This window comes from Metopolophium dirhodum, chromosome 3 (genome assembly GCF_019925205.1).
Source record: "Metopolophium dirhodum isolate CAU chromosome 3, ASM1992520v1, whole genome shotgun sequence".
NCBI classification, from domain to species: Eukaryota; Metazoa; Arthropoda; class Insecta; order Hemiptera; family Aphididae; genus Metopolophium; species Metopolophium dirhodum.
Window position 1 is genome coordinate 3,440,695 of NC_083562.1, and position 14,999 is coordinate 3,455,693.

The window sequence follows — 14,999 nt, forward strand, 5'->3', positions numbered from 1 at the left end:
TGGACGCTCATCGTTACACGAGCATATACGTTCTCGTGCCTTACTTGTTTGTATATTGTTACTATGTCTGTTACCTAGTTGACCAGTTTTCTGACTCATACCATTATTACGGTTGTTCTGTGGAACTATAATACCTCAATTTCTATACCACCGTTTGTCATTGCACTTACCTATAAACCTCATGCAGCTTTTGCTCCGGGTTAGCCCACCTGCGATATCGTTATGGGTACACCTGTTGCATCCGCTGACTTGTTTTCTCCTTACTCACTAGAAACTGGTGGTTAAATTAAATGTGTAGTTCGTCGATCGCATCACATAAGATTATTGATTTATAAAGGATGGATATCGTCTTGTGGCTTCGATTCTTCGTAAATAGACAATTCCAACGCAAACGATTTATAGGCGTGTGCATCATCATTGCCAGGGTAGGAAAAAATTTAGCGCTTACCCACTAAAGTAGAATAAGATGCCCATATTAATAAAATCAAAAAATTATAAAAAAAAAAAAACGTACACAATTTGTTAAAAAAATAATCACGTTGTAAAAAACAATATTCATAGCATTTTTAACTCGCGTCTACAACATCTTTGATGTACATATTTCATGGGCGAATTTTCGAAAATGTATAAACAATTGACTTTTAACTCTATAGAGAATACAAATATGTCTTTTCTAGAATCGCAGTGACACCTTGCGCACGCCTTTATAAAACGATTATAATATAAATATTATAATAGGTAGGTATAATATAATATATAATACATATCGTGTTGTTTTCATATAACATTATTGTCGATATATTATCAGGAAAACACTTTGTTATTCTCAAGGCTGGGCATTAACGAGTTAAAAAGTTAAAGTTAAGTTAAACAGTTAATTTTATTTTAACTTTTTAACTGAACTAGGTACTTTTGGCTTTTCATTAACTTAACTGTTAACTTACTAAATTTCTTTCTTAATTAACGTGAAATTAACGAGTTAATTTTTCATTTTAAGAAGTAAGTTAAGTTAATTTATTTTGTTTTGAATTTTATTATATTTCACTATTTCAGTCTATTTCGTTTTCATGTCAAAAGATATGTATCGTAAATTGTTTTAAGTTAAAAATGTATATAATTCAAATCTAACTTATATGGAAATACTGTATAAAGTATTAACACTATATCCTGTAATTTAGTTTTGGGTTGGAAACAAATTAAGCACGCTAGTGTTGTATAAACAAATTAACTTTTTTTGACTTAATAAAAAGTTAACAAAAAGTGTGTATTAACTTTTAACTTAACCGAGTCAACCTATAGTTAAATTAACTTTTAACTTTTTGTTATTGGTGCATATTAACTTAACTTAACCGAGTTAAAAAAAATCATTAACTTGCCCAGCCTTGGACTTATTCCTCTACAAGTCAGTTGATTTCATGATTAGCTTTATATATAGATTGTTCAGACTTGCGGATTGTTTTTAAAAGTATAATGTTGCTCATGATTATGTTCATGTTCGATATTTTTGCATAAAATGCACGCACCAATCGTTGAGAATGTTTATAAATTTTTAATTATAGTCTATTACCTCCATAAATAGTTTAGGTTACACAGTATACGTGTATAGTTGTACCTACACATATTATGCTACTAAATTTGTATACAAATTCAAATTATAGATATGTTCAAGTATCACGTGTGCGGGTTACCTATTTTATTATTATTATAATTATTATCTACGACCTTCATTATCTTGGTACCTATATTAAATTATTCGATGTCAATCAAAATTGTATTTCATCACGATATTATAATCATTTCTTTCCTAGGTCGACGGCACGTTTTGGCTAGCCCACGGTATCGATACAATTTTCTTTACTCGATTCACTTATATATGTACATATTAAAGCTTTCGATTTATTTTCCACTACTCATCGAGAGTTTTATCGTACACCGATCAGATTTTTCTCGTTCGTTAATTATTAGTAATACCATCGGTTTATTAAATACTATAGTTTTTGTAATCAACGGCGTAATATCTACCTATCATATTTGAATTTAGCGATACGTGAAAGCGTTTAAATTTTAATTATTATACAATAATAATATCATTTTAATATGTTATTTGATAACCATACAGATTAATAATATATTTGGTTCGTTCGTTTTTTTTCAAAACAATTATATAGTATTCAGTTTTGATTTTCGTAAAGAGCATTGCGTATTATTACCCACAGTAGTGCTCCGGTTTTCATAATAATTTGTTCTGCAGTTGACCTACAATACTATAAACACAGTAATTTCTGTCACTATGGCACATCGAATCATATTAAACAGGTTTTTAACGAAGTAACACTCGTGTTACGTTCGAATGTAATTATTGAAACTCATTAATATTCAATAAATAGACAGAAATTATTCAAAACGAGCACTTATCCATAACATAATATATACAGTAATAAAATAATTTATTGAGTATTAAAATATATCATATAAGTATATCATTTTTATATCTTTTATTCCAATCAGCTGTAAGCATATTATTAATATTATGCTCTAAAATTAAATCCAATTGATTTTTTATAACATAATATTTATTCTCAGGTTGATTAAGACGTTTTATTATGGATTTGGAAATGTTCAAATTTTTTTTTTCATCCACATAAAAGCGTTGTACATTATTTTTTAAATATGTATCGGTGTAAGTGATAATAGTAATTGTAAGGTTAAATTTTTCCACTAGAAAGTGTTAAAAAGCACACTTTTTGTTTTATAATTTAGACCAATCGAGTGCACTTGTCCATGAATTACTACCTATGGCTTATTGAGAATACAAACTGTTTCGTATAAATAATATATATATATATAGTGATATAGGAAACATATTTAATAGCTAATTCCTAGTACCTAATTCAGTAGTTTTGCGTTAATGTAACACGCAGTACTTATAACTTATGTCCTAAATCCAAATGTATAGTATTGCAGGAGCCACCAAACGGCGGCCCGCGGACAAATTGTATCTATAACCCTATAGATATATAGGCAATTTATTTTATTGATAGTTTTGCAATCGATAAGTCACATAATATAATATATTATGTCTAGTCACTATACGATTTATATTGACACTTAAAAAACACTTAATATCAAAAAAAAAAAAATATGTATGTCGTCGTTATTACAACAACGGATTTGGAAGTGCTCGGAAAAGATTGCCTATACAGCTGGCTATCGGTTATTAGTCCAAAATATTTAAATATTAGTAAAATAAAACCGTATTGTGTTAATATGTTTATCTTTTTTTTTTTTTTGATAAATAACTAAATATTGTATATAATACTATGTTTGGTGTGGTCTTAAGCTTTTTATATTTTTTTTCATTTTTTTTCCTTTGGATGCGTGTTTTGGGTGAAAATTGTACACGAAATTTTGTGATTGTATTGTATTGTTTTTATATCACGTTTATTTAAATATTTAATTTATAAGGCATAAAAAGAAAAACATAGTTAATAATGATTCTTAATGACATTATAGTATTGTATAACTGTATCTTTTCTCGTCTATAAACCATCTACGATATACTATTTTAGTATCTATGTTATTTTGTATGTCTACATATCCCGCTGTTCACGCTAAATTTGTAAAATTCGTATTCTCCCGAACCGTTCAAACGGACATCGAATTACGCTCTCCCAATGACGCCAGTCATATTTTAAACAGAACGGTGTCCATTGAAATGGGACCTTTTATTCCGCTGTCTCCGTGAAATAGCAATTTATTTTCATTGTTTACGTTCGATTTAATTGCCTAAAACAATCCGACGAGGGAGTGATGAAACTATGAAGTCTATAAACGGATGTGAATAGCGTTTTTATGTTAAACATAATATTATTGTCTTGTTGCGCGCGTGAACATAATAGTACCTTAGATAATAATTATTGTCCGTTTAGCAGACAGCACTAAATGACGACAGTGACGCATTCAAATGGAGGAGACCAATGTTAAACCTTATGAACACCCCCTAGTCGAGGAAATACTTCGGAAATAATATACGCCATCCGAATCACGACGTATTGATACGAGTGATGGATACAATAAAATTATTGTTAGTTCGAGGAGTGCACAATGATAACAGTGATCAGCCGTGGTTTTGACATCTTATACCCTATAGTGGTTTTACAATGGTGTTTGTTTATTTTTTTTATCCTCTGTACAAGATTTCTACCAGAAGGATGCTTCCATTTCAACGTAATATAGTTTATATAGTTTATATATAGTAATATCGTTTTTCTTATACAATATGATATTATATTATCATTGAATTCAAGTTTAATACAATACATCATACATTGATCCATTTGTAACCTACTGTGCAGCAGAGCGACATCCACTTGCCCGCTTTTTTTTTGTATTGATCTGCACATTTAGATATTTTTTCAATGACACGGTTTATTATCTACATAATATTATACTTTATATAACAATTATATTATATTAGATTATTTAAGACCGTAAGGAGGTACAACAGGTTCAACAAACGCGAATAAACCATGAACATAATATTATTACAACAGAAAAAAAACGTTAGCTAACAAATCATACAAATTGATTTTTACAGAGGAAAACTTTAAAAGGTCTTATTGAATTATTTATATTGAAAGGAATACGTTGAATAATTTATGGTATGCGTATGAGCTGTACGAGATATTTCCGTTTCAAATAAAACTGAATATCTTATAGGTACTACGAAACACTGTTACTTTTCGTCTGCAAATAATTTGTCACCGTTTGACTTCAAAATCGATTAGCCGAGTCCAAAACAGTGTATTCATGGACTTCGTTTCAAGTATAGTATATAATGACACATTAGCTTTGCGTATTGCTAAAAAGTTAAAACTATACGATCGTGCTGGACTAAAGTACCTACTTTTCTCCCGAGTTTTGTTTTGTCGTTTGTCAAATGTCATTTGCTTATACCTCCTGTGTATCTATTGTCGTACGTTTAATTTTTAAATCTAAACGTTCGACGTTGTAGTGGCATAGCTATTTAATATCTTAAAAATATCTAAGTAATAATTGCGAAGAATACATTTTTAGTTGGCGGAGCATTTCAGATTGTCGATTACCTATATATCGACACGACTTTCGCTTTGAAAACTGTAATAAAATTGTGAGATGGGAAAGTTCATGTAACCTAATCTAACCTACCTATGTTGATTTATATGATTTATATCACTGGTTTAGTAACAAAATATTTGAAGTGAAATTTTGTTATATTTTGATACCTACTTGGATATTTTCATCCGATTCAACCTTTTTAATTTACCCATTATTCAGTGATCACTGATGGTCTTCTCAATGCCACATCCACAAAACATTTACCCTATTATTACAATAATTGTTGAAATCGAATCAAATTTAAATTATCAGTGTTTTTGAGAATTTTGGTACCTGCATATTATTCACTGCATCTCCTTGATCTAAATCGTTCCCATAAAACGTTATCACGATTACAGATAATATTACCGTTTAATACGCTCATAGAAATTATGGGCAACAATGCAACATTAAAATAAGGTACTAGCTGATAAATAAAATTAAAAAATACTAAGGTTATTGTTAGTCGGGGTCACTAAATGGAATTAACGTCTAATAGAGTTACTATCATTTCACCGTGCCTAAATGTAGTATTGATGATTCAAATTAAATATGAATCGGCCGGTTTTCGTTCATAATTATTATGTACGCAATAAAAGCCGTCATAAAGCGTACGTTTTAAAAATAGATTTATACATTAGTCAATATTGTATTATTATACAATGGCTGAGAAACACAATGCGAAAAAATATTAGTGGACATAGTTTAGTAGAACAATATTTGATAGGTATAGCGTTGGTTATTTTGTTGACAAATTTCTTTCAGAGATATGGAACGTCGGTTTTAATATAGGCTATTTACTGGCTATACAGATTGATTCATAAAGCGTAAAACACTCATTATCTCAAAAAGTGATAATGTTTTTGAAAATATTTTTTTACATAGTTTCAAGTTGTTAAAAAAACTATGTTTTTATTAAAAAATTATATTTTAAAATATTTTTTATCTATATAATTTTTTAAGCGTTTTACTTTTTTGAATGACAGCATAGAGTTTTAAATTCATATTCCAAAGCAGAATATGTTTCTAAGTATTTTGATTCATAAAAATCTAATTTAGGGCGAGTAATCTACGAGGTATAAGCATTTAAAGTTTAGATTGGCGGAGTGGAGTGGTATGGGGTTACCCCGCAAATGTGTGTCCACTACTCCGCTTGTCTAAACCTTAAATACTTATAACTCATAAACTACTCGTCCTAAATTCGATATTTATGTATTAAAATACTTGGAAAAATATTCTGCTTTGGAAAATGAAATTAATACTCTATGCCGTCATTCAAAAAAGTAAAAAACTTAAAAATGATAAGGATAAAAAATGTTTAAAAATATAATTTTTTAATAAAAATGTTGTTTTTTTAACAACTTGAAACTATGTAAAAAAATATTTTCAAAAACATTAATACTTTTTGAGATAATGAGTGTTTTACGCTTAATAAATCACCTTGCATATAATATATAAGATGTTGCCGTAATACTGTTTTAGATTTCAAGCGGGAGATATAAAAATGATGTTAAATTTTTTTTTGCTATTTGGACATGATTATTAAGTGTTCTAAAAATATCATGCAACGTGTTTGCCGATTGGTATAACTAACCGCACCGTCCACCGACTGCACTTTGGGGTTATCTTTAAGAAAATAATTATATTCGTCGCAAACAAGTAGGTAGGTAATAATTTAAACAAATCGGTTATGAAATTTAAATTATAGGGCTAATTATATAAAAAAAAAAAAATACCTATAAAAAAATATAAGATAAATATTTACGAATAGATATCAATCTCGCTAAACATTACACACTGAACATTGATTGGTTCATTTCCCCCGGCTTTCGGACCCAGTTTTGGACATCGGACTGGGATAAGTGATATTCCCAAGTGCACATTTATATTCAAAGTTGTGCTACCAGAAAATGAGAATGTCCATTTCACCGACAAATCTCCACTTTCGAATCTCGTGCGAGGATACATTTTGCGATTCGTTTAACATCGGAACTTATTTGGACGGATAAAATGAAAAATGATGGGAATAAAAATCATTTGATACGTTACCTACGTTTGAAAATGGTTGTTCGCTAATATTCTCGACGCACACTTGTTGCGAGTTATCGTACACGGCGGAGCCGTCAAAATCTTAACTACTAACGACTTTCTACAATACGTCGCGGATAACATTTACCAATGGTGGATCCAATATTCAAACATATTCGTGAGTATTTAGCGGACCCCTGATGCAGTGTAAAATACTGGAGAGTCGGAATCATGAATTTGGAACAAACCTGTGTGCAGTGCATATTACATGGATAAGATTTACGAACGAATTGGGTTCGTCCGAAATTAATAAGTCGGAATATGCGGTTGCCAAGCGACACCCCGCCACAGACAAATTTTTATGTCTCAAAATGTTTCGAGAAAACTAGTAAATTAGAAAAAATATTAGGTACGAACCAAGTATCTACATATAATATTACCATATGCTATCTACTCAAGTTATACATATTTCAATATTTGTAAATACCTCTCAACCATTCCCGAACCACCCTCGTAATGTAAGCGATAACATAGTGTCGAGCACACATGGCCGAATTCACAACAGCCAAGTGTCTTATGCCATTGATTACCATTGATTACCATTGATTACGAATAGTAGTACCTATTTATAACCGATGCTATTACTGTCGGATTACCCACAGTTATTCGCAATTTTTTTTCTTATTAACAATAGCTATAGCTGTAATGGTGAGTTAAATTTGTATCGATTCACTGTACCGTTACACCGACACTCTGTAGGTATGCACACTCATGTAATTGTTTTTTATATATTTTAGATTTCGAGCGATGATAAATGTATGATTTTACAACGACGTGTGTGAGTTTTTTTTTTAGTCTGCAGACCATTCTTTTAGTAGATAAAATGCTTAAATTGTCTTCTTTGAAGATGGTTTTTGGACTCATAGGCGGGAATCCATTAACAATACAGGTGGGGGGGGGCTAATATTAGGGGGCTTGACGGACTTTTAGAGGGGCTAAGCCCCCGTAAGATCGTCCTCCCCCCGTTCTCCATCTATGTTTCTGGTAGCGAATTATACGTCAAGCGTGCATAGGGTCTAAAGCATTTTTCGACTAATTGGGAAAAACGAGAATTTTCACACAAAACCAGTTTTCGACGAAACCGATTTTGGTTTTCTGGCGTACCTAACTCAAAAATGTTCACCAAAATATATTTATACTAGCATTTTCTATATAAGGTATCATTTAAAAAATTATTTAAACGAAGGTTAACAATTTTAGTTATAGGTATTTTGTTGTAATTCAAAAATAATATTCGTGAATACCTGCACGCTTGAAAAAACTTTTCACTTATATTATAAATATGATTCATCATATATTTTATACTCACGATGACGTTTTTAAATGCAGTGTTTTTGGGAAAAATTATTCCAACCCTACTACTTTAATAATTGCAGCAGTATAGGATATATATCGTAAGATCAAAAATATATTATACCGACAGAACTTAGTCACAGCTCGGAATCGTTTTTCGTATTGTGCAATTATTTATCATTGAATTCAATATCAACACATTACTCCGACTTACTCGATGACGAGGCACGCTGCACTTGACACGTACGACTGTACAGCAGAGCAGTCACCTATTTCCGCCTAGTTTCAAATCAAAACGGTCGCTTGCGCGTTTTAAGAACGCGTGTGAATCAATTGGCAAACGATTGCCCCAGAATAATATTATAATGTCTGTTAATCGTCTGCGGTTATACTTTATAGGTAGATTATCAGTCCATCAACCGAACCCAAACACATAACAGATGCAGCACTTGCACCCGTGAGCGCACCTCTGATGTGGTTACCTAGCTACATAGTTGATCTTAAACATAACGTTATATACTCCACGCCATAGTTATAAATAAATTATCATATACATATACTGTTGTATAGCTAACGTGCGCATTGTAATTAAATTATTATGTTAATAAATATTTCATTGATTATAAGGTAGGAATATCTAAAACAGCGCTTGATGAATTATTTATAAATATTATAATAAATAAACCATTAGTTTAAACTGTACAATCGATGGAAAAATAATCGGCGAAAATATTATTTCATGTCCACACAACAACAATTTTATGAATTCAATACAATATAATATATTATATTTTCATAATATAATGCCGATTTTAAGTTTGTTTTTTTTAAATTGTATAGTATTCGATCCGTTTTTTTTTTTATTTATTTTAAGGACTTTGCTCTCAGGGAAGATATCACTGCGAACGCGAAAATCTACCTCTCGTAAGACACCCAGTCTTACGGAGATCCAACTCGTTATTCACTTTTTAAACTTTCACATTTTTCTGAAAAAAAAAACAGAAAAAACTTCACGTCGAGTAATTTTTAAAACACAATTATAATCACTAACCACTCAAGAGTTACTTACCTATACGGTTTTTAAACGATATTACTCTTGATCGTTAAATTATATGGGTATATAGCTATTATATATATATTTGCCAAGTATTTTTTTATTAGCTATACTTAGCTAATTTGTCTGTATAGAATGTGTTCTACACACAATCTACGAGTTTGCAGAAATCAAGATTGCGTCAAACTTTTTGACATTTTGATATTTCAGAATTTATTTTTTTACATGGGACCAAGTACGACCAAGTTGATTGGATAAGTTGCCTCGGAGTCTCGCGAACGAGTTCGAAAAAACATTTTTTTTTGCGGCTTACCGGTTCCCAGTCGCCTAACCGGATCACTGCAATAATTGATCGTAATTATGAACCTATCGTTGGGAAATAGGAAGACTTATTTCGTCGAGTTCGAAACTTAAATTTTTTTTTATTTTCATATTAATATTATAGCAGGAAACCTGTCTCGTATATTATGCTCTTTAAAATTTTTGAACCGGGAAAACATTTCGCCTCTCTAAAACACTGCAGCTTAATTCTGAACGGATATTATTTACAAACGTATTGTATTAAAACACAATATTTTAAACATATTATATTTTACCGAACACATAAACCTCGTCTTGCACGACTTATACATATAATATTGATGTTCGGTATTTCCTCTCACGCGGAAACGCTTGACAGAATTCTCACTCTTCAATTTATACATTGCAGGTAATTTTTTTTCCTATAATATATTGAGATTAATATACTTGATAAATTTAACTTTCTCAATTTATTATACTACCCACGCACCGCAGCTCCGCCGTGTCCACGTCTTTACGACGGGCGTTTTTGTTGAATAAACAGAATAATATGTTATGCAATTGTAAACATCGAACAAATTAATATTTATTATTATAGTTGTATTAAAGACATATACGTAAAAAACGAATTCTCATGCCACGCGGAACACGCGCTATCGATTTAATACATAATATATACATATAGAATTTTAAATTTAAATTTGTTTCATAAACACAATCGCAAAAATGAAAAATAATAGTTTTTGATTAAACACCGTTTTAGGTATACACGCTTGAGAATTATGTCATTAATTTTGTTTTTTTTACGAACTACGAAACATAAAATTACATTTTATCAAAAAGGTATACGCTTTTCAATTTACCATAATATAGTTTTCAGTGCCAAACACAGACTGACCGACTGCTGTTATTGTGCTACATTCTCGTTTTATGCCAAATCACTTTGGACAAAATCTAGTTAAACGTTTGTAAAATAATATTTTTTAATATTAATGTTTTCAGTGAACGAGATACATTTTTTTTCGTTTAAAAATAAATGAAAAACGTACATTTCATACAACGCAGTCGATAATACTACGGTAAAAACAGCTCATCGGGATGGAAATTAAAAAGTAAATATGTTAATTTTCATTTAGGCAGATGACATTGCACATAATATCGAAGGCTATGAAATGAAAATTGAACGCTAAAATCGGTATTGAAAAATAATAGATCAAGGGTAAGTAGGTTGTCAACAGTGAGTGTATATTAAGTGCGTTTTTGATCTGACCTCGTATAAATAGTGGAGACATATGAAACCTTAGTGATCGAATGCAGTACAAAATAAATGACAAATTTACCTGTTTTTTTGAATATTTATGAATGTGTTGTAAAATGATTAGTAATAGTTATTATTCGTTGTGAACAGTATAATATTATATTATATACGCTCGTCGAGTATAGAAAATAGTTTCGAGTTTTTCACAAACTTGTATGTAGCTAGTACATCTGTATGATAAAATTTAGGTAGGTAATACGAACACTGTTAAAACGACTCGTTTTCCAATTAATATTTTTCAACTACAATTAATAATATATTTATCGTATTTTTTTGTTTTCGTTTTAATAATAGTTATTCGTTTTGAACAGTCATAATATTATATATACCAAGGCTGGGCAAGTTGATGATTTTTTTTAACTCAGTTAAGTTAAAATGCACCAATAACAAAAAGTTAAAAGTTAATATAACTATGGGTTAACTCAGTTAAGTTAAAAGTTAATACACACTTTTTGTTAACTTTTTATTAAGTTAAAAAAAAGTTAAATTCTTTATAAAGCGCTAGCGTACTTAATTTTTTCCAACCCAAAACTAAATTATAGGATATAGTGTTTATACTTCATACAGTATTTCCATATAAGTTAGATTCGAATGATTTTAATTTTTAACTTTGACCAATTTACGATATATTTTTTTTGATATGAAAACGAAATAGACTGAAATAGTGAAATATAATAAAATTCAAAACAAAATAAATTAACTTAACTTACTTCTTAAAATGAAAAATTAACTCGTTAATTTCTCGTTAATTAGGAAAGAAATTTAGTAAGTTAACAGTTAAGTTAAAAATTTAAAATAAAACTAACTTTTTAACTTAACTTTAACTTTTTAACTCATTAATACCCAGCCTTGATATATACGCTCGTCGAGTATAGAAAATAAATTTAGGTAGGTAATACGAACACTGTTAAAATGACTCGTTTTCAATTATTATTTTTCAGCTACAATTAATAATATATTTACTGTATTTTTTAGTTTTCGTTTTCATTTTAAAATTTTATTTTTGTGCTTCTTAAAAAGCTAATAAATAATCCAATTTTGCAGACATATGAAACCTTAGTGATCGAATGCAGTACAAAATAAATGACAAATTTACCTGTTTTTTGAATATTTATGAATGTGTTGTAAAATTATTAGTTATAGCTATTCGTTATGAACAATCATAATATTATTATATATACGCTCGGCGAGTTTAGAAAATGGTTTTCAGTTTTTCACAACCCACAAACTTGGATGTAGCTAGTACATCTGTATGATAACATTTAGGTAATACAAACACTGTTAAAATGATTCGTTTTCCAATTAATATTTTTCAACTACAATTAATAATATATTTACCGTATTTTTAGTTTTCATTTTAAAATTAAAATTTGATTTTCGTGGTTCTTAAAAAGCTAATAACAAATCCAAATTTTGAATCTAATATTTATTTCAAGTTGAGTAATTAATTTTAGTTAAGCATACATAATAAATCGTTAAGCAAATTATAGATGTGCAATTACCTGCGGTGTGTGCGAAACAAACGCGCCGAGGTCCTATGCAAACAGCTTGAAATTAATAGCTTACGTGTTTATTTTTTACTCAGTTTACGTACTAAAACATTTTTTATTTGTGCTTTCAACTTAAAAGCTTGTACAGAATACATAAATAATTATTGAAGCGCGTCATGTAATGTTTACCCAAGTATTGCATGTATACAATATAATATTATTATGTATAGCCCCGTAGAATCATAAAACAGAAAATCAGTTAAATATCGTTAAATACAGAAATAGCTTATGAAAAGTAATCGTAATAATATATCTATACGTAATAATTGAATATTATACGATGTATAGATGTGAGAAAATAAAATGTTTCACACGGTTCGTTTTCCGAACACAACCTATAGGTTCAAATGGTTATTAACGGGCGCTATATATATATGAAATAAATACTCTGCGCGTATTACACCCACGTTGTTGCCCAAGAATCCGGCCCGAGCTGTACATTGACCGTTTATTGCGGACAACGTGCGTATATAATATAATATAGTTATTATACTGTGTCCGTAAATCTCATCGTAACGATCTAATAAAATGTTATGAGCAATTATGACCCGCGAAGTAGGCCGTAGTTGTACTCGACGTACATTTAATTGGTTAATCGTTACGAAAAAAAAAAAAAAAAAAATCACCTATTCGCCACGATAACATGTATTGGATACCTGGATCGAGATACCAAAACGGAAAAACACGCGCTGCCTGCAGAGTTACGCGACCACCTGTAATTGACTGCAGGAATCGTTCGCGTGCGTTTTCGCGGCTCGTTTAGGTATATATTTTTATACCGCGTTAATCGTTATGGAAAAAAAAATCGCCTGTTCGCCGCGTAAATAATAAATATTATGTATTACCTAGGTATATAGCTAAGATCGGGATCTCAGAACGAAAAAACACGCGCTGCCTGCAGAGTTACGCGACCACCTGTAAGCGACTGCAGGAATCGTACGCGTGCGTTTTCGCGTGTCTTTAGGTACATAATATTTTCTTATACCGATACGATCATCATCGTACATCACTCATCCCTCTGCCACCCTCCCCACCATCATCGCCCACGTCCAGGCTCCTCGGTCCGATCAGCGCAGAAACGGCACATATAATGATAATAATAGTAATATTAATATGATATCGCGGGTAAACGCGTCGTGCGAGTCGAGAACGAGCCGCGGCGGAATATTGTGCAAACAACACTGCGGCCACAATTAATAGGTGTGTTACTATAATATTATTATGCATATGAAATATATTACAACGGAGGTACGCGCTCGGGAGCGTTGAAGTCACCGGCGAACACATTAAAATATCGTCGTGTGCATACGCCAGCCCGGCGTAAGCGATACCGCTGCAAATTGACCGGATTCGCGCCATGTACCTATATAGTGTAGGTTAGGTCTACTGGCCGGTCCGCTGCGCTTGCGATACATACCATAAATTATTATGATAATATAATATTTCTCTCTGCCCCACCTGCACACTCGCGTGATATCATACACACACGCTCCACTTGCGTACACGTAACGTTGTGCGGACCCATTATGCGTTGACACACGTATCGTACGCAAGGTTTGCGTCCAACCGCACAAGACACACAGTATCACATACGTGCAACGCACACACACACACACACACACACACACACTCGCGAGAGGTTCGTTTTCACCTCGGAATGAAAAATAATACGATACGCGCCGGACCAGCGTGTTGCGTCATCGAATTTTCTCGTCCCGATCCGAAATATGTGTAATGTAATATCGATATGTATCGACTCGCAGCACTGTTTTCTGGCCCTTATACTGTCTAGGTCAGTGGTTCTCGACCTGTGGTACGCGCACCACTAGTGGTACGTGGAATGCTAATAGGTGGTACGCGAAGAAAATCTCCCTTTATAAAAAAAATTGGAATGAAACATTATCAACATTAAATATTATTTATTTTATTTGGAGATGTGGAGGTCGTTTGTAATCGTAGCAATTTATTAAGATAACGATATATCTCTTTAGTGTAGGACATGGGTAATATAAATCGATAAACTTTATCCGATAAATACGGATAAAGCGTACCTATTCTTATTTTACAATAATGCGTTTTTACATTAGTTTCGTAATTTCTTTCAGTTTATTCACGAGTGCCTTACGAGTTGTTTGCATCAATTGTATATTTTATATTTTTATGTAATTTTTTCGTAATTTTTTTTTGTGACATAAAATTAAGTAAAAATGAAAAGATTTGCAGAAAGCGGAAGCTCAAATACTTAAAAACAGAGAACACA